Genomic DNA, 25,889 nt, shown 5'->3' with positions numbered 1-25,889 from the left:
TGTTATTTACTGTATATGGGAAGCCACAATTGAATTTTGTCATATGTCACCAATGAATCATGGATTGTTTTATTATGTATATATCATAAAAAAAATTAAGTTCTTATGGTTAAAACATTTATTTGGTCCTATATATACTTAATTTTTATAATTAAAATATTTATTTGTTCCTATATATACTCTATTTATCATTCAAAAATAAAATTTAAACACTAAGCAAACACATTGTATTTTACACTATAAAAATGTTTGCACATTAGAAATTTTATTCCTCTAGGCTGATGTTAGATCCATACATAATCCGTACATAAGATGGAACTACGTTGGTTGAGGTGAAGGGCTCATTCTACAGTCTAGTATGAGGGGATGTGTAAGTTTTCCCATCTCTCCACGATCCTTTAAAATAAAATAAAAAATAAAAAATTATGTTCTAAGTAGAAAAATAATGTTGGCTATAATTTAAAAAAAATCAATATGCTCTAAAGTAATTAGAACTAAAAAGTATGTGTGAATTAGATGTTTAAGTCTTATACTTTTAAAAAATATTTCAACAAGAGATTTAAATAAACTATTTGAAGATCTATGTTAACTAATTATGTCAATATCAAATTCATATATATCTATATATATATAAAAAATTAAGTTGTTATGGTTAAAATTTTTATTTGGTCCTTTATATATTCTATTTAGAATTGAAAAATACAATTTAAATAATGGAAAATAACACATTTTATTTTGCACACGAAAGAATTTGAACATCTCATCTCATGCTAGATTTGTACTTAAGATCTATATGGTATTGAACTAAATTAATTATATTCCAAACAATTGTTTTGTGACTTAAGTGCATGTTGGTGTGTTTAGGCTCGAGCTAGTTTGCTTATTGGATGTAATAAAATGATCAACTCTTATTTATCACTAGGATTTGTGAAGATCCACCAACTTGGAGGCCCCTTTGGATAGTTTTAAATCCCACAAAGTGATTTCCATCCTCAACCCCTCTCCACGAAATTTGAAACTAAGACTTAGTAGGAACCAAAACCCACACAAACCAACTAATTTACACCTCATAGGCCTATTTGTCATCTTTATATGTAATAATTATCTTATTTATCATCTTTATTTATAATAATTTATAATATCTAAAAAAAATGATTTTTCACAATGAACTTTTTGTATTATTTATACATGATTTATAAATTATTACCACTAATACTAATAATAATTAATGTGATATAATTTTTTCATTTTAATAATTTTTTTTAAAATGTATCAAATATTATTTAAAAACATGTTAATAAATTTTTTCACAGTAATTATAATATTTATATTAATTGAAAAATTTGTGATTGAATCAAAGATTCATATTAACTAGACAAGAAATTACATTTTTTTTAAAGTAAAAAGTAAATTAATTATTTTTACTCATCTCCATATTAAATAATGAAAATATTATATTTCTTTTTCATATTCAAAATTAAATTATTTTTTTACTTTGAATTACTATATATATATATAAATAAATTGCAAATTGAAATATTTAATTATGGTGCACATTCATAATGCTTTATTTTCTTAAAATTGTAATTAATTTGAATTTTTTTGGGTGAGGTATCAGCTTTTTGGGCTATTTCTTTAGTTAAAAATAGTAAAAATTTGTCGAAATTACATATTGGAGTTGTGGAATTTGCAAAATACTAATGTTCCAAAAAATTTAAATGAAACTAATTGAAAATCTTTGTTTACATTGATGGCATGAAAGCCTAACCACGAAGAGGTGAAGATGAGAATTATGTGAAAGTTAGATGACGAAAGTATGCTAGTTTGAAAATTATGTTTTCATTTATTTCATTCGTTTTCCTCCCTTACTAGTGCAAATAAATGTCCAACCGTCACAAAAATTGTCGTTGTTGATCCATTACCATCCAGAGGTAAGCATTCAAAAGTAAGTTCATTTGTGTTGGGTATTTTTCATGGGGAAAATACCAAAACCAAACAAACATTAACACCACAGAGGCAATGCTCTGTTTCCTTCTGTCACAGGATCTTTTTGTGCACAGGGAAGCTTTAAAAAAAATGACTGAACAGAATATTACACACCATAAAACATTTCTATTAATTAAAATATAAAGCCTGATACAAACTTCATCCTCTTTCACTCAGAGGGATTTACCAAAATTACTTTCACCCATCAAAAACAAAACTCTGTCTTTTCTCTCCACCTGAGAGTTCACTGTGCTGGGTTTACTGCTGTAAAACCCATTTTTACATTACTGTTGTAAAACAAATTTTTACACAGACTTACAAAAAAAACGCTCCACCATTTTCTTTATGCACTGTTGTGCAAAACCACACATGGTTTTTGCTACTCCTCTGTTTTACTATGTCTCACAAAAATATTACAATCTGTTCCGTGTAATTTCTTCGCACTGCTGTGCGTTTTTTTCTTTACAAAATCAACAGAGGTCTACGCATAAAAACATTCACATTCACTTATGCACTTCTGTGCATCACCATAGTTTTCTTGCAAGTCAACATGTTTTTTTTCGCTGCAGCAAAAACTATTTTTACGCACTCTCATATGCGTTCTTCTTTTCCCCATGCACTCTGTGCATTTTACAATTTACCATATATATATCCTACGCTGCCCCCTCTATTCCTTCTACAATTGTCCACATATAACAACCCGAGAGCACACTTTATTTTGCCTTGTTATATATATATATATATTTAACGCTAAAACACAAGGCATAAAAAAAACTACGACTCCAAAGAACAAACATTAAATTTACATGCCGTAAAAGAAACTTAAGAGTTCTATCCACCACTATGACAATTTATTAAATGCGTTAATAAAACCTGCGGTCAACCCAGCTTGTTTTTACTCCACGCAAGCATTTAAATCGTTGCAGGCTCGTATGCAGGTAGGAGTGGCGGTCAACAGATTTAAGTTTTCACTCCACGCAAACATTGATTTGATGCGGGCTGACTGCATCTTCGGAGATCGACGGCGGAGAACGAAGAGCCCCATCGGACGGCTGACAACAATATCGGAAGCCAGTTTGCTGCCCAACTTTAATGCCCGAGAAAATGACGTTGGCTGATGTCAGGCCAATGACACGCGGCACCACCATAATCCATCGGGTTCAATTGCCGGATTATTCCTTTGCCGGAAAGCTGGTCCGAGAAGTTCCAGGCGGGTATGCTGAACGGTTTCTGGCGATGTTGCCGCTGCGTTGAAATTACGATTTCAACACTCCCCTTTAATTTCAACAGCTGGGCATTCGGTCATACCCAGACTCTTCCTCTCGTAGAGGGATTCCCTAACTGCTGTTACAAGAATATCTTCCTCACATAGAGGGATTCACCAACTGCTTTTGATGCAGTTCATAAACAAACAAAGTTGTCTTCCTCTTAATAGAGGGATTAACCTGAAACTGTGCTTAAGAGCACCTCCCTCATGACAGAGGGATTCACTAGTGTATGCTAAAAAGCATCTTCCTCTTGACAGAGGGATTTACCACACTATGTTGAAAAGCATCTTCCTCTTGACTGAGGGATTCACCATGACACTGTGCTGAAAAGCACCTTCCTCTTTAATAGAGGGTTTCACCAAATGACTGTGCTGAAAAGCACCTTCCTCATTAACAGAGGGATTACAAACAGACACTGCTTTACATGCAGTTTCAAAATCAAACAATCATTGCACTGCTGTGTGTGCAAACTCATTACAATGTTCTTTTATGCTGATGCATATTCTCTGCTGCACTGTTGTGCCATCTTCTTTACTGTGTCTACCCCACACTGCTGTGTCTACACTTGTTGTTGTGTTGCTGCACTTCACTTACATTTCTTTGCAAACTCTGCATTGTTGTGCATTCTTCAAAGACATAATACTCTGTCTTTTCTGGAACAATTACTCTGTCCCACCTTACAAATTTACACTGTTGTGTGTAAATATTTCTTACATTCACTGCTGTTGCATATATTGCATTTCAATTCAATGAACAACAAATTCATTACATTTACCTTTACTGCTGTAAGGAAAATTTCTTTTGCATGTGCTGCTGTTCAAAACTTCTTGCTGCTGCATTTTTTTTATTTGCATTGCTGTGTGCTTCTCCTTCTTGCCATCATGCTGTTGTCCATAACTTCTTGCTGCTGCATTGCCTCTGCAATTTGCACTGTCGCTGCCTTTTGTTTCATCATACTGCTGTGTGCCCATACTCTTGGCACTTCATTCTCCACAAAAAAAATAACACAGGCTGCTGCCTTTTCTCATGCACCCTTGCTTCACACAATCTTAGTCTTCATTTTTTACACAATGCACTGCTGTGCAATTTCTTTCATTTTTCTGTTGCCACACATTATCATTCACCATTGTGCATTAAAAATCTGCTGTCCCTGTTTTTCTTTATGCATTTCTTTGCATGCTGCATTGCATATGAAGAAAAACATTACATTTTTCACTGCTGTGTATTATACTCACTCTGCTGCGAGTATGTTCTCTCATATTACATAGAAGGAAACTACATTCCATTGCTATGCATTTCAATGCATGTGCACCACAAAAAAAATTTCAAACTGCTGTTCATTCTAATCCATGTGCTCCACAAAAAATTTCCAAACTGCTGTTTTATGTTCTGTCTTCCCACTGCTGTGAGGGTTTCCATGCTTTGCATTTTTCTCTTATCTCGCTGCTTCTCTTTACATTTCAGCACTGCCATCTTTTCTTCTTTATGCATTTCTGTGCATATTGCATAAACACAAAGCAAAAACATTGCTGATTTCATCACTGCTGCATATTACCTTTTAGAGGGATTAACAAATATTTCATTTGCAACTGCTGCGCTGCAATACATCCTCCATCAACAAATGACTGTTAATACAGTTCAGCAAACAAAAATTACATGCTCCCCTTTAATGTATGCTTGTCTTCTTTTGGCAAGGTTTTCTCAAAAGAGACTTAGATCAGTTGGGGAGTTCAAGGGGGTTTCAGGTTGCATTTCCTTCCTTCTCCATACTTGTGTAACTTTCTTCTTTTGCATGGGTCCAGCTTGCATAGAAGCCCATCTTAAGTTACAATCTCGTGCCATATGCCCAATGTTATGACACTTGAAACATTCAACATTATTCATGAATAACATTTCATGATGTCTTCTAAAATTGTTTCTTGGAGGTTGTCGAAGACCACAACATCTATCTCCATGAAATGCTCTACAGTGTTTTGCCATATGACCAAAGTTTGAGCAAGCATAACAATAACCATAAAATGAACTTTGGTACCTGGGAGATGGAGGTTTTCTTGATGCACTTCTGAAGCCTTGCTGCCTTGAGATCCTTTGATGATGACCATTGCATCTTGCCTCTTTGCCATCAGCTACATTTCTTCTTGGAGCTGGATTTCTTCTATTGCTGCCTTCATTTTTCTCCTTGCCTTTGCTGGAACTAGGAGCATCACCATCTCTTTCTGGCTTCTTCACATCTCTTTTGCTTAAAGCATCCTCATCCTTGTTTGAGGGTTCACCTACATACCCAAGTCCTGATTTATCATATGGAGATCTGTGATAGCTGAGCATGTCATCCAAAGCTTGAGAGCTCTTCATGATCTTGTTCATCCCTTCAACCTTTTTTCTGAGGAGGACAATCTCTTCTTCCAGTCTTTCACATTCATCATTCTTCTTTGCAAGTTGTTCCTCAGTTTCTTCCTTGCTACGAGTAGCTTCAGCTGCTACTATTTTGAAGGAGATAATATCAGACTTCATTTTGGAGATTTCTTCATCTTTTGCTTGACTGCTCTTCATTTTCTTTTCAGCTTCTTGTGCCTGCTTTCTGGCTTCTTGTAGTTTGGACTTAAGGGAGGAGACCTCTACCTTGTACTGTCCAATCTCTTCCACAAGCTTATTCACTTTCTTGTGTCTTTGTTCAAGTTGACTTGTCAAGACATCTGCCTGCTTCTTTGCTTCATTCAGCTGATTTGTCATGGATATGACTTCTTCATGATGTTTCTTCTTGCATTGATCAAGCTCCTTCTTCAGCTTGGTAAGCTCTTCATCCCTTTCTTTTACTTGAAGCTTGATGAGGTCAAGCTTTTCAGTCTCAGCTTCTATGATGGGTTCTTCTTGACTCATTGTCATGGTCAGTGCTCCCTTTGCATGAAGGTCATGCAGTCTGTCCCATATATCCTTTGCTGATGTATATTTTCCTAGATTCCTCTTCACAGAATCAGGGAGTCCATCCAAGATTAGTTTTGCTGCTTGTGCATCATACTCCATGGATTCTTTATCCATCTTGCTATCATCAATCACTGACTCCCAGACTTCAATCCCCTCAAACATTAGGAAAGCCCTCATCTTTATTTCCCATACATCAAAGTTTCCATCAAACTTTGGGGTTTCAAATAGAATGTATTCTAATGGATTGCCTTCTAGTTTAGTAGAGGAGGGAGACACATTTTTAACAAGCCTGGAGGCTTTCTTCTTTGACCTTGCCATTCTTATCTAGGCTTTAAATACTTGACTGTGTTTTCTTTTAAATCATTGACTGTTCCTTCAACAGTAACTCAAAGGAAAGCTTTGAGAAATACCTTAACCCTTTTCGCTGAGGCTTCACACTGCTGGAGAGGTTTGACTGCTGCAACAACACCTTCCTTCAGCTCCTTTGAGTCTTCAAAGAGCCTGGACTAGCTCTGATACCACTGTTGGGTATTTTTCATGGGGAAAATACCAAAACCAAACAAACATTAACACCACAGAGGCAATGCTCTGTTTCCTTCTGCCACAGGATCTTTTTGTGCACAGGGAAGCTTTAAAAAAAATGACTGAACAGAATATTACACACCATAAAACATTTCTATTAATTAAAATATAAAGCCTGATACAAACTTCATCCTCTTTCACTCAGAGGGATTTACCAAAATTACTTTCACCCATCAAAAACAAAACTCTGTCTTTTCTCTCCACCTGAGAGTTCACTGTGCTGGGTTTACTGCTGTAAAACCCATTTTTACATTACTGTTGTAAAACAAATTTTTACACAGACTTACAAAAAAAACGCTCCACCATTTTCTTTATGCACTGCTGTGCAAAACCACACATGGTTTTTGCTACTCCTCTGTTTTACTATGTCTCACAAAAATATTACAACCTGTTCCATGTAATTTCTTCGCACTGCTGTGCGTTTTTTTCTTTACAAAATCAACAGAAGTCTACGCATAAAAACACTCACATTCACTTATGCACTTCTGTGCATCACCATAGTTTTCTTGCAAGTCAACATGTTTTTTTTTTCCCGCTGCAGCAAAAACTATTTTTACGCACTCTCTTATGCGTTCTTCTTTTCCCCATGCACTCTGTGCATTTTACAATTTACCATATATATATCCTACGCTGCCCCCTCTATTCCTTTTACAATTGTCCACATATAACAACCTGAGAGCACACTTTATTTTGCCTTGTTATATATATATATATTTAACGCTAAAACACAAGGCATAAAAAAAACTACGACTCCCAAAGAAAAAACATTAAATTTACATGCCGTAAAAGAAACTTAAGAGTTCTATCCACCACTATGACAATTTATTAAATGCGTTAATAAAATCTGCGGTCAACCCAACTTGTTTTTACTCCACGCAAGCATTTAAATCGTTGCAGGCTCGTATGCAGGTAGGAGTGGCGGTCAACAGATTTAAGTTTTCACTCCACGCAAACATTGATTTGATGCGGGCTGACTGCATCTTCGGAGATCGACGGCGGAGAACGAAGAGCCCCATCGGACGGCTGGCAACAATATCGGAAGACAGTTTGCTGCCCAACTTTAACGCCCAAGAAAATGACGTTGGCTGATGTCAGGCCAATGACACGCGGCACCACCATAATCCATCGGGTTCAATTGCCGGATTATTCCTTCGCCGGAAAGCTGTTCCGAGAAGTTCCAGGCGGGTATGCTGAACGGTTTCTGGCGATGTTGCCGCTGCGTTGAAATTACGATTTCAACAATTTGGGACGCCTCCTCCCACCCGAACGCGGATCTTCCACTTACGCATCTTCAAGAAAGATGGCATCACATTTAAGGAAACCGGAGGAACGATACGCGAAGGAACCACCAATAGAAACGACGTATCAACGGCAATCAACTGACGGAAAGTAATGGTATTGGGGAAGAACCTTAGGGAGGTAATTTGAAGATGCTCACGCTGAAGATATTTCCGCTTTGGCCAGCATTTGTGAGTTATTACGTGGGCTATGCGACTAGTCGATATGCTGATATGAGAGTTTTCCAGCGATATGCCTTATACATTAGTTATTATTATTGTATATGCCAAATTTTAACAACCATGTGTTAAGCTGATCATTGGTTAAATGCATGGTCAATGGCCTCTTATGATATGGATGACGAACTTATATTTTTAGGCTACTTCATGGATTTTTAGGGATAGTTGTTTTTTGACACCATAGGCGTGGGTTGTATTTACTGGTGAGTGAAGTGATTGAGGACTACAGTACATCTGATGGCTGAGTAAAAGGATTGAGAGCAGCAGTACATCTCAAAGATGAGTGAAGTGGATTAAGGGATATTTTTAGACCACTTCATGAATTTTTAGGGATAGTTGTTTTTTGACACCGAAGGGGCCTGTTGTATTTACTGGTGAGTGAAGTGATTGAAGACTATGGTACATCTGACAGCTGAGTAAAAAGATTGAGAGCAGTAGTACATCTTAAAGATGAGTGAAGTGGATTAAGAGATGGCTATTCATTAATAGTATTTACTCTGCCCATTTATCAGCTCACCCCTCCTGTGTTACATTGTTGTAACCTATAATGCCTGCCAAAGAGTCGGAGTGAGCCAGAGCGTGCCCATGAGCTACAGCTAGAAGCTCAGAAAGAGGTAGAGGAGCTAGAGCGAGGACCTAGAGCCAGAAGCTAAGAAAGGGGTCTTGTCATAGCTGAGATTGGAACGGTCACAGGTTAGTTACAAAAATCAATCCGGCATCTATCTTAGTTTAAGAGATTGTAAGATGCACCGTGCAGCTGGCCCTTTGGGTATGATTGTTAGTGCATTACAACAATTGAAGTAGGCCTTGGGGTGCTGGTTTGGCGAAGAAGTGCCAGTAGTGTATGACACAACAAGCAAATATTGGAACATTGCACATTTATGCACACATCACAAATATCATTGTTTTAATATAGTATTAATGTCATAGCTTCACCCAGCAAATATCATTGTTACCATTGTTACCCACGGATCTATTAAGGGATAACATGGATTGGAAAATCCTACACATTCTACTTTGAATTTTTTCCTTTAGCGGCCCTTGTGCATTGGTGCCTAGCAGCATTGATAGAGTGATAACACCTATAATGCCCACACAATATGTTCCAGGTTACCTCAAATTTAAGGGAAGCGATATATTCGTCATCGACTGAGTTGAATCAAGCTCCATAACTTAATATGAGCAAAATGAAAAGTTACTCGAGGGATACATACCTGCGCAAAGACACAGAATTTCTATAACCATGAAATTTCGTGTGGACGCCCTGATATATGATATGATAGGATAGATTTGGACTATATATATTATTTAATGTTATAATGGGTGATATATAAGATGTTTTTAAATTGGAATGGCTTTTAAATTAAAATTGTTTTTAATACTGCATATGGAATATTAATTTTATTATAGGTTTAAATTAATTAATATTATATATATATATATATATATATATATATATATATATATATATATATATAAATAAAAGAGAGGGGAATGATAAACATAAAGTTCACAATGAGGAATTTTTATATACATGTATTTTGATTTAAATTATTGGGAGATGAGGATATTTTAAAAAAATTATGTATATTTAATTTTAGTAAATATTTAATATGTTTTTATTTTCATTTAATTTAAATTAAATTAAGTAAATTTATGGATTTGGTTGATTACCTTCTTAAAACCAACAAATTAACATTCAACCAACTAAATTATTCACTCAAGACCAAAATAATCTTGTAATTAAGTTAAGAATGTGGGGATATGTATCTACATAATTTTTTATGATAATTTCCATTGACACAATTGTTTCTTCTATGGTTCTTTAAAATAATTTTCAATAGATGTGGCCACAACATGTTTGGATAGAAATGCCTTTTTTTCTAAGTGTTGATGCTTAGGTTGGGACCTAGAGTTTCAAGGAGTCACAAGCTCTTTTAAGCTTCATTGTTTCCCATGAACCCTTGTAATCTGGGATCCCCTTAAAGACATGTATGAAATTGTATTTTGGTGGCGAACAATACGTTGATAACAAGTGTCACTTTCACAAGATTGAGAAGGAAACTAAGAAAAATATTTTTGGGCACTCAAAATTTCCCATAGTGCCCCTCATTATAGTTGTACCTATGATACCTTTAGTGACCCCTTTAATGGACTTGATCAACATTCATTGAGAGTGATAAGACATTTTTACTATAAAAATTTTGAGAGAATAGTCATTGGAGGTCTAAGGGAGTATTTTCTCTATTTTAGGAGGAAAATTTTTCCATCAATGTGCTTGATTGAAACACATTTATAAAACATGTTGAACTAACTCAGCATGAAATTTTAATTAAAATACATTTTTCTTTGATTATATTATTTTTTTATTGTATTAATCCTTTGACCTATCACTTGACCAAAAGAGATTTAAATAGTTAGGAAAAACCATGAACACTGATTTTTCTAGAACTTCAAGGCCTCCCTCCATTATATGGCAAGTTCCTACTCTTTATGTTTCTCTAGTATGTTTTGCTATGTTTCCTTCTATTGTTCCTTTGAATCTATCAATGCTAAACTCATCCTTATCCATTGTCATTCATTTTTTCAAGTGCTATTGCATCTAGCTCATCTACTATTCCAATATTCACCATGGTTGAAACAAACCAATACTTTGAAACTTCTCATATATATCTAACTTAAATATCCCAATCTAATAATCTTATTTTCATTTTAGTGTTTTTAATCTTTTAATTTAGTTTAATTTAACTTATTTTTAATATAGTTTTAGTTAATGGTTTATTTGATTTTAGATTTGTTTTAAACATAGATTTAGTTTAATTTTATTATAAGTTTAAATTAATTTTAGTTTTAATTTGATTATTTAGTTCCAAGTTTAAATTAATTAATATTCTATTTTCTTTTCTTTAATAGGAATGATAAACATAGGGTTCACATTGAGGAATTTCTATATACATGCATTTTCATTTAAATTGTTGGGAGATGAGGATATTTTTAACAGAAAATTATGGATATTTAATTTAAGTAAATATTCAATATATTTTTATTTTCATTTAATTTAATTTAATGTAAGTAAATTTATGGATTTGGATATAGTTTTGTTTAGTGTAGTTAAATTTTGAATGAATGACAATTTCCAACTAGTTTTGGTTTTTTATTAAGGACTTATAATTGGTTAAAATCAAATATGTGTTTTTGTCAAGTACAAATCTTTTGTGTATAAAATTGTTATGTAGTTTACGGATATGTTGTTAAATTATTAACTAATTTTTTTTTTTTTAATTTCAATTTAAGTAATTATATTGATATTGACTACAAGGTATAGAAATATCATTGAATGGGCATTGAAATGGTGTTGATGTCTTACCTACCCAACTCTGAACTAGAGGTTAACTTGCCTAGTTGTTGATTCCTCTAATCTCTTTCAGGCAAACAAAAAATTAACTATATGAATATGATCTTATACTCATAAATATATTACTATTATCATATAATCATTATAAATTTATATTTATTTAATATTAATAAATATTTTCAAATTTAATTTATTAATAAATAAATTGGAATTTCCAATTAAACTCTTAAAAATAAAATATAATTTTTTTAAATTCCAATTTAAAATGTCTAAGTTTTCCAATATTTAAGCTTTCAACTTTTATTAATTGTAAATAAATTTTCAAATGTTAACAAAATAAAATATCTTTTTTAAAACCGTATGTAATGTGCCTAAGAAACGAATGTATATTAAATAATTTAAAAAAATATAATAAACGAATGTATATTAAATAATTTAAAAATATATTATATTTTTTTAATATTATTTTATTATGTAGTAATTTATATAATAATAAATTTATATTAAAATATTTTTAAAATTTAAAAATATTTAAGATGGAGTTTTAAATTTATTTTTTAAAATAAAGTATTATCATTTTCAAATTCCAATTTGAAATTGTTAAAATTTTCAATATTTAAATTTTCAATTTTTATTAATAATAATCAATATTATTTTTTAAAATATTAGGTAATGTGTATAATGATGATGATTGAAAGTTATTAAGATTATTATTATTATCTATTTTTAAGGTTGCTGCTAAGATAGACATCAAATTGGTGTATGGAACACCCTTGTTTGTGGGACAAGGGACCCACTTCCATGTAGTGCATTTACTGCTAAGTCTACGAAGGCATCTACCTGCTCTAGTTTTGAACCTATACCTCTTAAGAGGAAACACGTGCTCTTAACCATTAGGCCCACTATAGTTGTATATAATCTATTGAACATTAAAAAATCAAAAATTAATTAAAAAAATTTAACATCTTATTTTTATAATCTAAAAAAAAAGAAAATAATAGGTTAATATTATTTTATATTAACTTATTAATTTAACATAAATTTATATTAGGTGAGTTTAAAAAAAATATTTTATTTTTCTCATTATTCTTTTATTATATAATAATTTATATAATAATAAATTTATATTAAAATAACTTTTAGAATTTAAAAATATTTAAAATCTAGTTTTTGAATAATTTAATTTTTTTTTGTTTCCTAAGTAAGTTTAATCTATTAATATGATACAAAAAAGGAGTTACAGTGAGGCTCGACCTCAGAAGTTCTGAGCATCATTCATCACACAGTAAGATTGTCTAGCTTTGACTGCCCCAACAAAGGGGAAACCAGTCCAAGAAAGCATAAGTCCAAAAAATAGCCCACGCAGGGGTTACCAGTTTGATCACAAAAACAACAGAAACATTTTAGACATATCAGAGTCCTAACTAGGAAACACACAAACTTAACCAAGACTGCCTAGTCAACAAGAAAAAACATTCGCCTGACAAGCTTGACATCTGGCTGTCAATTGTCCGGGGCTGGTTCCTCCACAATCGGACACGCATACCTGTCCAAATCGTCATCCTCATCTGAAGTGCCATGGCCATGTGCTGGATGGTCTCCCTCAATGCTGCATGCACCCACACGCGTTCCTGACGTGTCTCCACGCGACTACCTGATGCCTGCGTGTTACTAAGCTTACCTTCCTCAACATGCTGGCTGCCAGCCACTGCTTTACCATGCAGGGTGGCTCTATCTTCGTCTGCTCGTTGTTCACCAGGGTTGCACCGGCTCCTAATGCTTGGTTCGGCTCTGTTCAGCTCATCAGTGTGTTCAACCAGAGGAGCTGGTGGCTCTGTTTCTTCCGTAAAAGTAATTGTAATGGTGGCAATGATTACGGGGTGATTCAGGGAGCTACGAAATCGAAATTGCGTGGTATGGGGAACAGGATGCAGAGGTAGGGGGAAATTTGTAGTGTGAACCGTCGCATATCCTCCTCCTATGCCATGGAGCCAGGCTCTTCCTCTTCCACTACGAGTGTCTAGGTAACGCCCAGTGAAACTAGGTAAATTGGGGTTGTCGGCAGAGAAAGCAGGGGAAACTGAGTCGGGGCTGGACATAGTAGGTGAGCGGGAGCTCTTGCCTCTAGAGCCACCTCTCCTACTTCGCATACGGTAGTAGACCATGGTGGGGTTGAGAGCAGGGGTAGTAGCAGCGAGGATGGAGGAGGAACTACGCGAGGAATTGACAGAGGAAGTGTGGACTTGAGCTAGGTTGCAGAGACGGGTGTGGGAATGGTGGAATCCATTGCCCAAGTCAATGCATCTTAACAACCAGCGTCGACTACCTATTATCATGTGCACATTAGGCTCTCCAGCCTGCAGAAGACAAACATAATGAATCGGGGGGAGGAGGAATTACAGAGTAGTTTGCAGGCTCCATTGTTATGTGTGATTTGGTTTGGTCTCGGCCTGTGCATTCATTAAAGGGCGCCTGCACGGTGCCTTGAATGCAATTTAGATTGGCATGGGGGAAATTGCAGGGGACCATGTGGCCAGCCCATCTGCCTCCCTATCGTCTCATCATTTTAATGACTTTGGTAATCACCCGCATCCGAGTGAATAATTTAGAAAAATTTATTATATTTTTAAATTGCAATTAAAAAATGTTAATAAAATTTAAAAAAAAAAAATATTCTTTTTAAAACATTATGTAACCAGCATAATAAATTATTTATAATGAAATAAATTTATATTAAATAATTTAAAAAATAATATTATAGTTTCTTAATATTCTTTTATTAGTAATTTAAATAAGAATCATTATATATATATATATGATTTAAATTGATGTGAATTTTAATATTTGAATAAGGACACGACCCTATTATTTTGGTCTATAACCATAATTTAAATTATAAAAAATTACAATAATTCATTTAAAAATAATCAATATTGCTCAGTTTGCATAACTATTTCACGTGATTTCATTGCAAATAAACTTCTGTTCATTTCCTTTGCTGTTACTTAGGCCAGATTAGAATAAAGTAGCTAGGTCATTGGTTTTCCAAGTCATTGTTTGTTCAGTTTGAGAAGTAACTTACAGAGCACCTGTAACACCTCTCCATCTACCCATACTCCATCATTCCCATATGCTCCATCCCCTAACTCTGATTCTTGCCTCACATTTGCTACGTTCCCTCACTTTGACCTAGTTTCCATATTTTTGTGCAACATTGCTCCACTCCTCCTTGAACAAATCCAGCCATCCTCATCTCTCCTCAGCTCCATCCACCAAGTCCTGGACCTCCTCACACCCTTATCCTACCTCCATACTCACTTTTCCACCTTTCTCTCTCCATCCACCCTCCAAAATCCCATTTCTGAACATCATGTAGAAAATACAGAACATCCTGTAGAACCCTTGTAGACTTCCTGTAGAAGCTCACAGAAGTCGTTTCTTGATAGCCAAACTCAGTGAAACTCTCTGGAAGGGTCCTAGGGACCCCTTAAGCCCTCTTCTAACCTTCCCAACCTCTTGCAAGCATTTTCTCTTGCCAATCCACCTCTACACAGTCAAAAACCAATTAAGGCACATGCGTGACAATTCTGACACTTTACTCAAAAATACAAAAAGAAGTTTTTTTCCAGATTTTACTGTAGAAGTAGCTTAGACACATGCATTTCACCTTCTCAGAAGTCAATGGAATCTCCTTCAGTAGCTTTCATCCTCTTTCCCACATCATTAGGATTAGCTGGTAAAATTAGGGTTTGCTAGGGTTTGTGTTTCCTTTTAGCTTTTCAGTCTCTTTCTACAAATAGATTAGCCTCCTTTGAGTTAGCTTCCATCCATCAATTAGAAAGCTTCTTCTCAGAGCTCATAGAATTTTGCTTAAGCTCCTAGCATACTTGTGCCGGCTGACCAAGTGACAGCTACGACAAGAGCTAGTACTTGTGCATACAGCACCATCGCTTCCAAGTTTGTTACGAACTATCGGGTTGATAAGAGTAAAGAAGGGAGTCCCAGGAGTTGCAGCATTATTGCTGTAATACTGGAGCCCACCACCATGGAGTTTTTTATACTGTTGTGTAGGCCCATGGCTCTCAACACATACCCTGCATCTTCCAATGTAGCCCTTTGAGGGGTTATGACCCCGCACAGGGATACCAAACCCAAGATTTAGACTAAATACAATCTTGCATAAGATCCAATGTGTACCCTAGCCTTCTAGTACAACAAGTCATCAATGAAATCAATTAGAAGAGCTTACAAACCGTGGACCACAGGGGGGCGAATTCACAATGGTCTGGCCTTCAATTATGGGCTTTGGTATGTTCTAATCTCTCAAAACTCTAATTGGGGTTAACCAAGTATCCTATTAGGTGGTTTCTACTTCTAAAGGTGATAATATATCCAAGGTAAATCCTTTAAAAGGTGGTGGCATGTGATAAAGAGGCGAATGGAGTAAGGAATGATAAGGGGTATCCCTGGGCCACATGTTGGGGTACATGGGTAGTTAATAGAAGGGAATCCAACACTTGGGTATATAATTTATAGGAGGGAGGAATCATGGTAATGAGGTGCCCCGACCTTGATTTTAACAGCCTTATTTATATGCATTTTTCGTTTTTATGATTTTTCTTTAATTAATTTCTTGGGGTTCAAGGGGTAAGAGCATGGTGTGTGAGATATAACAATGAATACCTCCTTTAAGGTAGGGAGGTTCATTTCCCATTGGGGGTTGGGACAATCATGGGTTCCTATATGGTGAAGGAGGCTCATAAAAGTTGTAGGAACTAGGTTGATTGCCATGATGATGGGGTAGACCTCATGTATTGGCCTTTTCCCATATGATAAATGTGTTTGTCTTGGCCATATTTTTAATTTGTGGTAAATTTTCCTATTAATTGTGACCAATTATGCTTTTAATTTTCTTTTTAGTTGCATCAACCTCCACGGAATCATTCCAGGTCTGACCCAAGGTGTGGCCAAGGGGAAGGAGAGAGTTAGCCCTATGCGGACCCAATGGAGGAATGTGGATCTAGGTGGGAGAAATGATAATTGGGTTATAATGAGTTGAAAGGGGGTAATATATGTTGATTAGGGAGCATTACCATGCAACCGAAATAAGGGTTTCCCATGAGATACCATCCTTGAAGTGAAATGGTTAGTAAAAGGGATCCCAAAGGACTAGCATTCAAGGTTAATATAGAAACGAGGTTTATGGGACAAGAGGATAGACCTAACCCATTATTTATGTTGAATCCCCCCATTAATCCATGCCCAGACATGTCCATGATAAGGAAACTACAATACTTAATTACCAAATGACAATGCATAGCTTTGGGTTCGGAAGGCCCACCTTTAAACATACGATAATGACATATGGGTGAGGGACCACATAACTGCTTGAAGTGGCAGACAAAATGGCACAACGAGCTAGTTGGTGGATGCAAGGGGCTGTTGGCTGCCAGATGAGGACCATGTTTGGAGAAAGAAAAATATCCTAGGGATATCACCCACAAAATGGTGGGTCACAAGGCCAACAAATGAAAATCAACCAACTTATCCACTCTGATACCCAAGGTATAGAATCCATACACACCTTTCCTATAACATCCAACCCCACCTCCCTTTCACCATTCTGAACCTAACCAGTACCCACACCACTAAGACCCTTCAGCATGAGACTTCACCCGAATGGAAATATCAGAAATCTATTTCCAGAAGCCAACCACTATAGATTCGATATCCTCCACTTTCTACTATGATACATGATGACCTACATAGTTGGTCGTCTTGTTAATTGTTTAGTTTTATTGAATTGGTTGCACACCAACTAGAGGTGTTGCATAATAAATTTAAAACCAAGCACAAGAAACAACAACAACAACTTCTTTCGATTGCGGCTAAGAGAGATCAACCCCTCTAGGATAAGTAAGTGTTGCAGAAACAAATTGACGAAATCATTGCAAAGTTCCAGGATCTTTGGCACATGGTTTTTGAGATAGTACCTAATGCACCAGAAGACTTTTAAGCCTTCACTCTTTTGGTTTGTTGCTATCATATTTGAAATGCATGCATCGAACGTTTCTCAACAGACAATGAGATTTAGAGAACTATTATTGCCACCCAAAGGGAACTCTCTGATCCACCAACCCAGTATGCTAGTGACATCGAGTAGAAAATCACTCCACTAGCTTGTTTGAAAGCCTCCATTCAACAACCTAGGGAGAAGGTAAATAACTTTGCGCTCAAGTTCGCAATTGGTTAGGGTTCCTTGGAAAGAAAAATCAGCTAGTCTATGCTCTATGACAATAGGATAATAATCTCTTCAATGAAGCCTTCACCACCCCTGACCTCAACCAACAGAAGGATATTTTTGCACGTACTGATTGTTGGGAACGAGTCCCCTGGGGTCAATTTTAGGGTTAAAAACCCAAGTTTTGGGGCAGAAATCCCGAATTTTGTATAAAGAAATGTCAAGTCTTCGCATTTCATGGTTGCAGAGCGTGAAGATATCAAGAGTCAAACAGGGTTTCCACCCTTAGTATAGATAGGTTGTGTCGGATTGATGAGATCCTCCCTTGGTCTGCGGACCATGGGATTGTGTAGAAAGGAGGTCTTAAGAGGAGTCTAAGTCAACTTTTAGTTTTATTTCTGTTAAGTGGAGTCATTGATGAGTCTGTAAAGGGCTAAGAGTGAGAGTCTTAGCATAGGAAGAAGGCTCTACAACTGAGTGCGTAGAGGCCTAGGGTAAAAGTCTGCAACTGAGTTTGCAGACCCCTATAGCTATGTGCGCAAGGTAGTTAGAGTCTGTACTGAACATCTAGATCATCAATAAAGAAGATTATTATGAAATTGCTTTGTATTTTACTTCTGTCAATTGCATGTGATTATGTTATGTTAATCACTAGGACTATGTTTTATTGCTAAATTGATGCGTGAATCTATATGTTTTCCTCTGTTATATGAACGCAAGTAGAGATATATGTTTATGCAAATATAATATTAAATTGCCCGATAGAATTAACGACCACTTAAGATAATTCAGAGAACTATACAACAAAGTAGTTACAAAGGTGCATAAGTACTGAGACCGCTTGTTAGGGTTACGCAAAGGATGATCGCATACCTTCGCGGAGGTTTTGAAAGACTAATAGTGTTGGGTGTGGAGCCTGATTATCTTCTGTATTCAAAGGTTTCAGCTAGATGTATACCCCAGGAAGACTGTACAACCCTCCATGCAGGGAGTGCGGGGGGGGACTTGTCCCCCCCGTGGGGGTCTGGGGGGGCTAATCCCCCCCGGCTGGGGGGTCCGAGGGCCAGAGGTCCCCTGGCGGGGGTTCAAGGGCAGCGCCCTCGAAGCTAAAAATAGATGTAAAATTGCCTTGTAAAAGTCTAGTAATTTCTAGTCAATCTGAGCCATTCATTAGGTGGATGATCTGATGGTAGAAGTTATGTTTAGTTTAGGGTTTTTTGCCCTAGAAGGCAACCCCTCATTATATATGACGGAATTGTATTGCGTCTATGCATATTTGTATTGTGAGTGAGGAAGAGAGAGGAGATTGAGAACAAAGAGGGTGTTACAGTGGATCTGCTGTAGGTTGTATCTCTTCAGTTTGCTGGATAATATAAAAGGAAGGACTGGTTGTTTCTCCGTGGACGTAGCCCAAACTCGGTGAACCACGTATATCTGTGTCTCTCTTGTTTTATGCGTTTTCTGTGTTTATATTTCTGTAATATTTTATGTGTTCCATTGCTCCGTAATATATAATTTTCTAAAAAATAGATAAGTACATCAATAAGGCTTATCAATCTGCGTGAAAGCAGAGTTAAGGTATAAAACCAACATGACAACCATCTCAGGGTGCAGAAAACAGGAATCTGCGATTGACAAAGGAGTAGTGGTTAGAAAGATATATGTACACAAAAATTCACGAAATATTCTTATGTTCTTTCCCGGTTGAATTATACGAGTGGATCGTGAAGTTGGTAAATGACTAAGGAAGGTGGAGGCTTGATAATCTGATTGTCTTGACCCCGAAGTTAGTGCGGAGATTGGAAGCCTCCGAAGATAAGATCGCACGTGCTATCAATCATTGGCTCAACTGTATCATAGGAGGGTTTGTGATAGGGTTTGTGGTTGATACTTCGTTCAGCTACAATAAAGCAGAGCACCGCTTCTTCAAGGGGACCTGAGGTAAGTATTTGAAATCACCAAATACTTGGATTAAGATGCTCTTATGTGAAAAATGGGTCATGCAGTTAACTTGATGTTTGGAGCTACGTGAAGTAGAACGTCTTTTAGGGACGGAGGAAGAAAAGGTCCTAATTATAACCTGTTGATTGAGCCTCCTTTGAGTGACGACAAAGGAGCAGCGCAGGCTTCTCCACTGAGCATTATTTAGTTGATAAGACAAGGGTTCCCGTGAATACCCACACCATTTCCATCCTCACCTCCACCGCTTAACCCATCACCCACACCACCACCACCTCCACCATTGTTCAACATGGCGAACTCCGTAAAGCTACCTATATTCAAGGGTGTAGGAAATGAATATCAGGACCAGTTTTGGTTCTTCGCGAAGGCTGTATGGGAAGCTTAGTGTATCACAAATGATCAAATGAAGAAAGCAACATTGATTAGTGCTTTGCAGGACTTCTCACTAATGTGGTAAACTAAGTATAGTACTGATAACCTGACGTCCGCATTGGAAGATATCCAAACTGTGTTGAATAGGCAATTCAATAGACCTAAGTCTCAAGAGCAATCCATTGTGGGATTCAAGGAGATCATTGTGAATCCTAGGGATACACCCTAGGTTTTGGATCAAAGATTGAAGTGTACGATTCGTGAAGCCAACATGAACCTAATTAATGGGTAGCACCATGAATGGTTTATGGCCTCGCTACTGCCTCACCTAAGGGTTGCGCTATCACAATAGAATATTGGGACCCAGGCAGAAGCTCTGGAAATCACAATGAGACTAAATTAGACACCAATGTAGAATGCTAATCTGGGTGTTCAACAGATTCACACATAGTTGCATAAACTTTGCCTCAAAATGCAAAGCCTGAAGAAAGACAGAACATCTCAGCTAGAGGCACGTGAAGAAGTCGGGTGCCTGAAATACAAAGGTCAAGGGCATGACAAGGATCAATGTCCAGTCTTTGCAAATTATGTTGCAGCAGGGGGACCAATGCCTCTAAGGCCAGAGCTTGCAGCAGGGCCAAGTACAGGGCCCGCGCTATGGTGTGCTATCTTCCAGGTAGCTGGGAAACATGTGATTGACAATTACCATTTGCTGCAAAAAATTTTACAGACACCACAACAACGTTTCTACAATTTTTGTCAATCAGTAGGTCATGATGAGAGCAATTTCCGTAGTTACGAATTAATGATGGATAGGACACTTGCATACATGGTGCAGGTAGAAACGCGACCTCTAGAACAAGGCACTAGTGGAGCACGAGGTGAGTATCAGGGGCACGACCCGAGGTCGAGGTGCAGGAGGGCCTAGTAGAGGCTGAGGGCAGCTTATTTGTTACAATTTTGGAGGACCAAGACATTACGCGAGAGACCGCCTAAATCCGATGCGACTATCATGCTGCCATTGTACTCAGTTTGACCATGCCACTAAGGATTTCCCTATATTATTGGCTAAGATTCATGAAAAGGGGGCGTAGCCTCCACAGTCGACTTAGAACCTATGGATGATGAGGGCTAAGCCTCGCAAGGAAGACCTTAAGGTAAACATTATTCTCTGGAGTGGAATGATAGCTAGTGAGGATAAGGAGAAGCAACCTGCAGAGGGTGAGCGGGTCAGTAAAGCACCAGAAAAGGAGACCAGGCTTCATCTAGAACGTGCAAAAGAAACATTTATGGAAGAAAAGAAAAACTTCACTGAGGCCTCTACCTCAGGAAGTCAGGAGAAATCAGTTGAAGAAATGGACCCATCAATGATTACCACATTCTTGGAGACCTACATGAAACTACTCCACGATAGTAAGGTTGTGAAGGGACTGTAGGAACTAATCAATTGGTGTGTTCACAAGGATAGCGCTATTAGTGAACTGCGCATAGTTAGAAATCTTGGTAAGCAGAAGGTGAGGACTGGTTGTGAGATGAGACTCATTGCACAGATAGGGGAATATGAAATGGACCAAGTTATCTTGGACTTGGGGTCCGACGCGAATGTTTTTCCAAAATAAACATGGGAAAGAATGGGGAGACCTATGCTCTAGTGGTCTCTGATCCAGTTAAGGATAGTGAATCAATAGAAAATCATTCCAATGGGGAGGCTATAGGGGGTAATAGTTGACATAGAAGGCGTGAGTGCACTAGAGGATTTTGAGGTAATAGAGATTATGGATGATAGCAATCCCTACCCCGTGCTCCCTAGGATCGATTGGGCCACTGACATGAATGGGGTAATCAAGCTGAAGAAGCTAAAGACAATATTTGAAAATGAATTTCCCTACGTAGTGGTGCCACTAGATCCTGCAGAAGGACCATGCTATATAGAACCGGTTCGCGATTATGTAAGTGATGACAATTTGGATCAGATTTACAAGATAACCGCGTGAGACTAGGATTGGGTGAATCTTACAGTAGACAGAACTATTGCATGGGACCACGAGAGCTCCTGCACATCATATTTGGATGAAGAACTAGAGCATTGGCAGAACCGACTGCATGAAGTATCTATGCTACGTTGTAATATGATGACCAAGTCATTGCACTATATATCATCAGAGATAAGAAATCTATCTCACTATGATGGATTAACTGACATTTATCACTTTTTGTATGCATTCAGAAGGGAAGTGCTCGAGAAGCATCGCTTCCAAGCATTAGATTGGGCGATGCACGCTACACCTACAAGATGGTGGGGTAAAAACAAGGACAATTTTGAGGATTGGCACGAATATAGAAGGATGATGAGGATACGCTTTAGCCACCCAAAGGTACGACTAACATAAAAGTATGACGGGAGAAATGATCCGCACAATCATTTGGCCAAATGGAATGAAGTATATGGAGTAAATCCTTAGCAGGAGTGGGTCCATCTATTTTGTCATACCTTGGATGTTATACCAATGAATTGGTACTTGGAGATAGAACTTCATCATGGCACTGAAGAATGGGATTTTTTACGCCAAGGATTTCTGATGATGTTCAGTTTTGAGGATGGATTTGAATCCATCTATCAAGCATTGCAGGAGGTTAAGACATCCATCTTTAGGATATCATAGGATCCTCTAGACCTAATTCAAACTGATTGGGCTACCTAGCTGAGCCACACACTAGAGTGTTACAATGTAAAAGAGGAAGAAGAAGACAAAGACTCAAGAAATATTAATATCCCAGAGACTGAAGGTCACCACGGAGTTGAAGGACCACAACTAGAGAACCCAGACATAACTGAGCCACTCAAGACCAGGCAAGTGAACATTTGCATGGAGGCACAGCCAATGTTTGTAAAGATTGGGGACTATTGGGAAGACGCGAGAGTAGATAAGGTCGTTGAACTGCTCCACGAGTATCAGGACTTTTTCCCCACAAAGTTTTCCGATCTGAAAGGGATAATAGGATACCTATGTGTCATGAATATCACCCTAAAAGTGGATGCAAAACCTGTGAAACAAAGAACTTACCCCCTCAATGAGAAGTATAAGGAAAGGGTACACGTTGAGTTAGATAAGATGCTCGTTGAAGGTATTATACCAGTGGAAGAGTCAGATTGGGTAAGAACTATAGTAGTTTAGGAAAAGAAGCAAAAGGAAGAAATAAGGATATGCATAGACCTCAGGAAGTTGAATGATGCCTGCGTGCATGATCCCTTCCCAACTCCGTTCATATATGAGGTCTTGTATAATGTTGGTGACCAAGAACCATATTCGTTCATTGATGGGTTCTCTGGGTATCATCAAATCAGGATCGCACTGGAGGATAGAAGTAAGACGACCTTCACGACTGAATAGGGATGCTTCTAGTATACGGTGATGCCTTTTGTGCAGAAGAACATGCATACCGATGATCTTTTCACGCGTAGTAATCGTAGAGCTAAAGGATTTTATTCATAAATTTCTAGAAGTATACTTCAATGATTGGACAGTGTTTGGACTGGTAAAGAGCCATGTGCCAAGTCTACGCTTGATGCTAGATACATGCCGAAGATACCAAATCGTGCTCAATTTGAAGAAATTTTTGTTTTGCATCCCTTTTGGGATCTTGTTGGGCCATGTGGTATGAAAACAAGGCTTGATGGTAGACCCAACTAAGATCGTGGTCATAATCAACTTGGAGGCATCAAGGACTGTGAAATTGCTGCATGCAATGCTGGAGCATACGGGATACTATAGGAAATTCATCAAGAGCTATGCCCAGATTACCGCGCCAAGGGAAAAATTGTTAAAAAATGATGTTACATTCTGTTGGAATGAAGAATGCCAAAAGATCTTGGATGTGCTAAAGGAGAAGATGGTCATTGCGTCGATCCTAGTCTTCTAAGATTAGAAGAAGGAATTTCATGTGCATGTGGATGCGTCATGTATTGTGCTGGGAGTAGTACTGACACAGGCTGGTGAAGGGGACTTGGATCATCTTATAGTGTTTGCAAGTAGGAAGCTGTCCAAAGCGAAGAAAAATTATTCCACAATAGAGCGTGAAGGTTTATTTATGGTGTACATGTTCTAGAAGTTCAAGCACTATTTGTTGGGTGGACACTTTAAGATGTATATAGACCATTCCGCATTGAAATACCTAATCAACAAGCCTGTGTTGTGGGGGGAGATATGTAGATGTTTTTTTTTTTCCAAGAGTATGATTTTGAAGTTATTGTGAAACCAGGATATTTGAATGTTGGACCGGATCATTTGTCATGCATCAAAACGAGAGAGGAACCTACTAATTTGGAGGAGGGGCTACCTAACTCGTATCTCTTTGCAGTACGCATCACAGACAGTGACTTTGAAGATATTATACACTTCCTAACGATAGGTATGACTCTGAAAGGATATAGAAGCCAACAGAAGAAGGAACTGGTGGTGTGCGTGGCAGACTTTTCTGTCATTATAGGGCACTTGTACAAAATGGGGTCAGATGAAATATTGCAACGTTATGTGCTAGAGTTTAAATGAAACAACATCCTCACTGAGGCTCATGATGAAGCCGTGGGAGGTCATTACATAAGAAAAGTAACAACGCAGAAGATTCTATGTGCTGTGTTATGGTGTCCAACCTTGCATAAGGATTCAAAAGCATATTGTAGGGCATGCAACACTTACCAAAGGATGGGCAGGCCCTCGCAGAGGGATGAGCTATCATTGAATCTGCAACTATCACTATAGTCCTTCGCAAAGTGGGTGATTGACTTTGTAGGATGAATTTAGCCATTAGAAAAGATGATGGGTGCACGGTACATCATCATCGTGATTGAATATTTAACCAGATGGGCGGAGGCATAGCTTGTGAAAGACTGTACAAGAACGACAACCAAAAAATTTATTTTTGAGTATGTACTGATGAGGTTTGGTTGTCCAAAAACTCTAATGAGTGATCACAGTACAAACTTTCTCAATGAGATGATCAACGTGATGACGGAGGAGTTTTAGGTATACCATCAAAAGAGCACACCCTATCATCCGTAGGCTAATGGGAGGGTGGAAGTGTTTAATAAAATATTGGAGAGTGCATTCACAAAGGTTTTCAATGCTCAAAGAAATGACTAGGATGTTCACGTACCCGTGATGCTATGGGCTTATAGAACGACTTGCAAGAAGTTGACTAGACAAACACCGTTCAGACTAGTTTATGGCATGGAAGTTATGATGTTGATGGAGTACATTGTACCTAGTCTGCACATAGCAGCATTCACAGGAATGGTGAATCACGGAGCCCTGGAGGAGAGGCTTGCATAACTAACAGAGCTTGAAGAAGATTTATTTCTAGTTGGATTCCATCAACAGGTTCAAAAGAAGCGCGAAAAGGCCTGGCATGATCGACATATCAAACTGTAGACCTTCAAGGTAAATTATCTAGTTTTTTTATATGACAAGAAGTTTTATAAATTTCCAGAGAAATTTAGGATGCATTGGCTGGGGCCCTATGTTGTCAAGGAGATTACCAATGGTGGAGCAGTTCAGTTGGTAAAATTGAATGGAGAGCCATTCCCAGGACGGGTGAATGGGAGTTGATTGAAGCCATACATCGAAAATGCACTTAGATGACTACATGATGGAAGCATAGTTCTAGCACTCTAGGTAGTTGAAAGG

Source organism: Pinus tabuliformis, chromosome 2_1 (assembly GCF_031772625.1).
Source record: "Pinus tabuliformis cultivar Carrire ecotype Pingquan chromosome 2_1, CPIR1, whole genome shotgun sequence".
In the NCBI taxonomy this organism is placed as follows: Eukaryota; Viridiplantae; Streptophyta; class Pinopsida; order Pinales; family Pinaceae; genus Pinus; species Pinus tabuliformis.
This window is presented reverse-complemented; position numbering follows the sequence as displayed.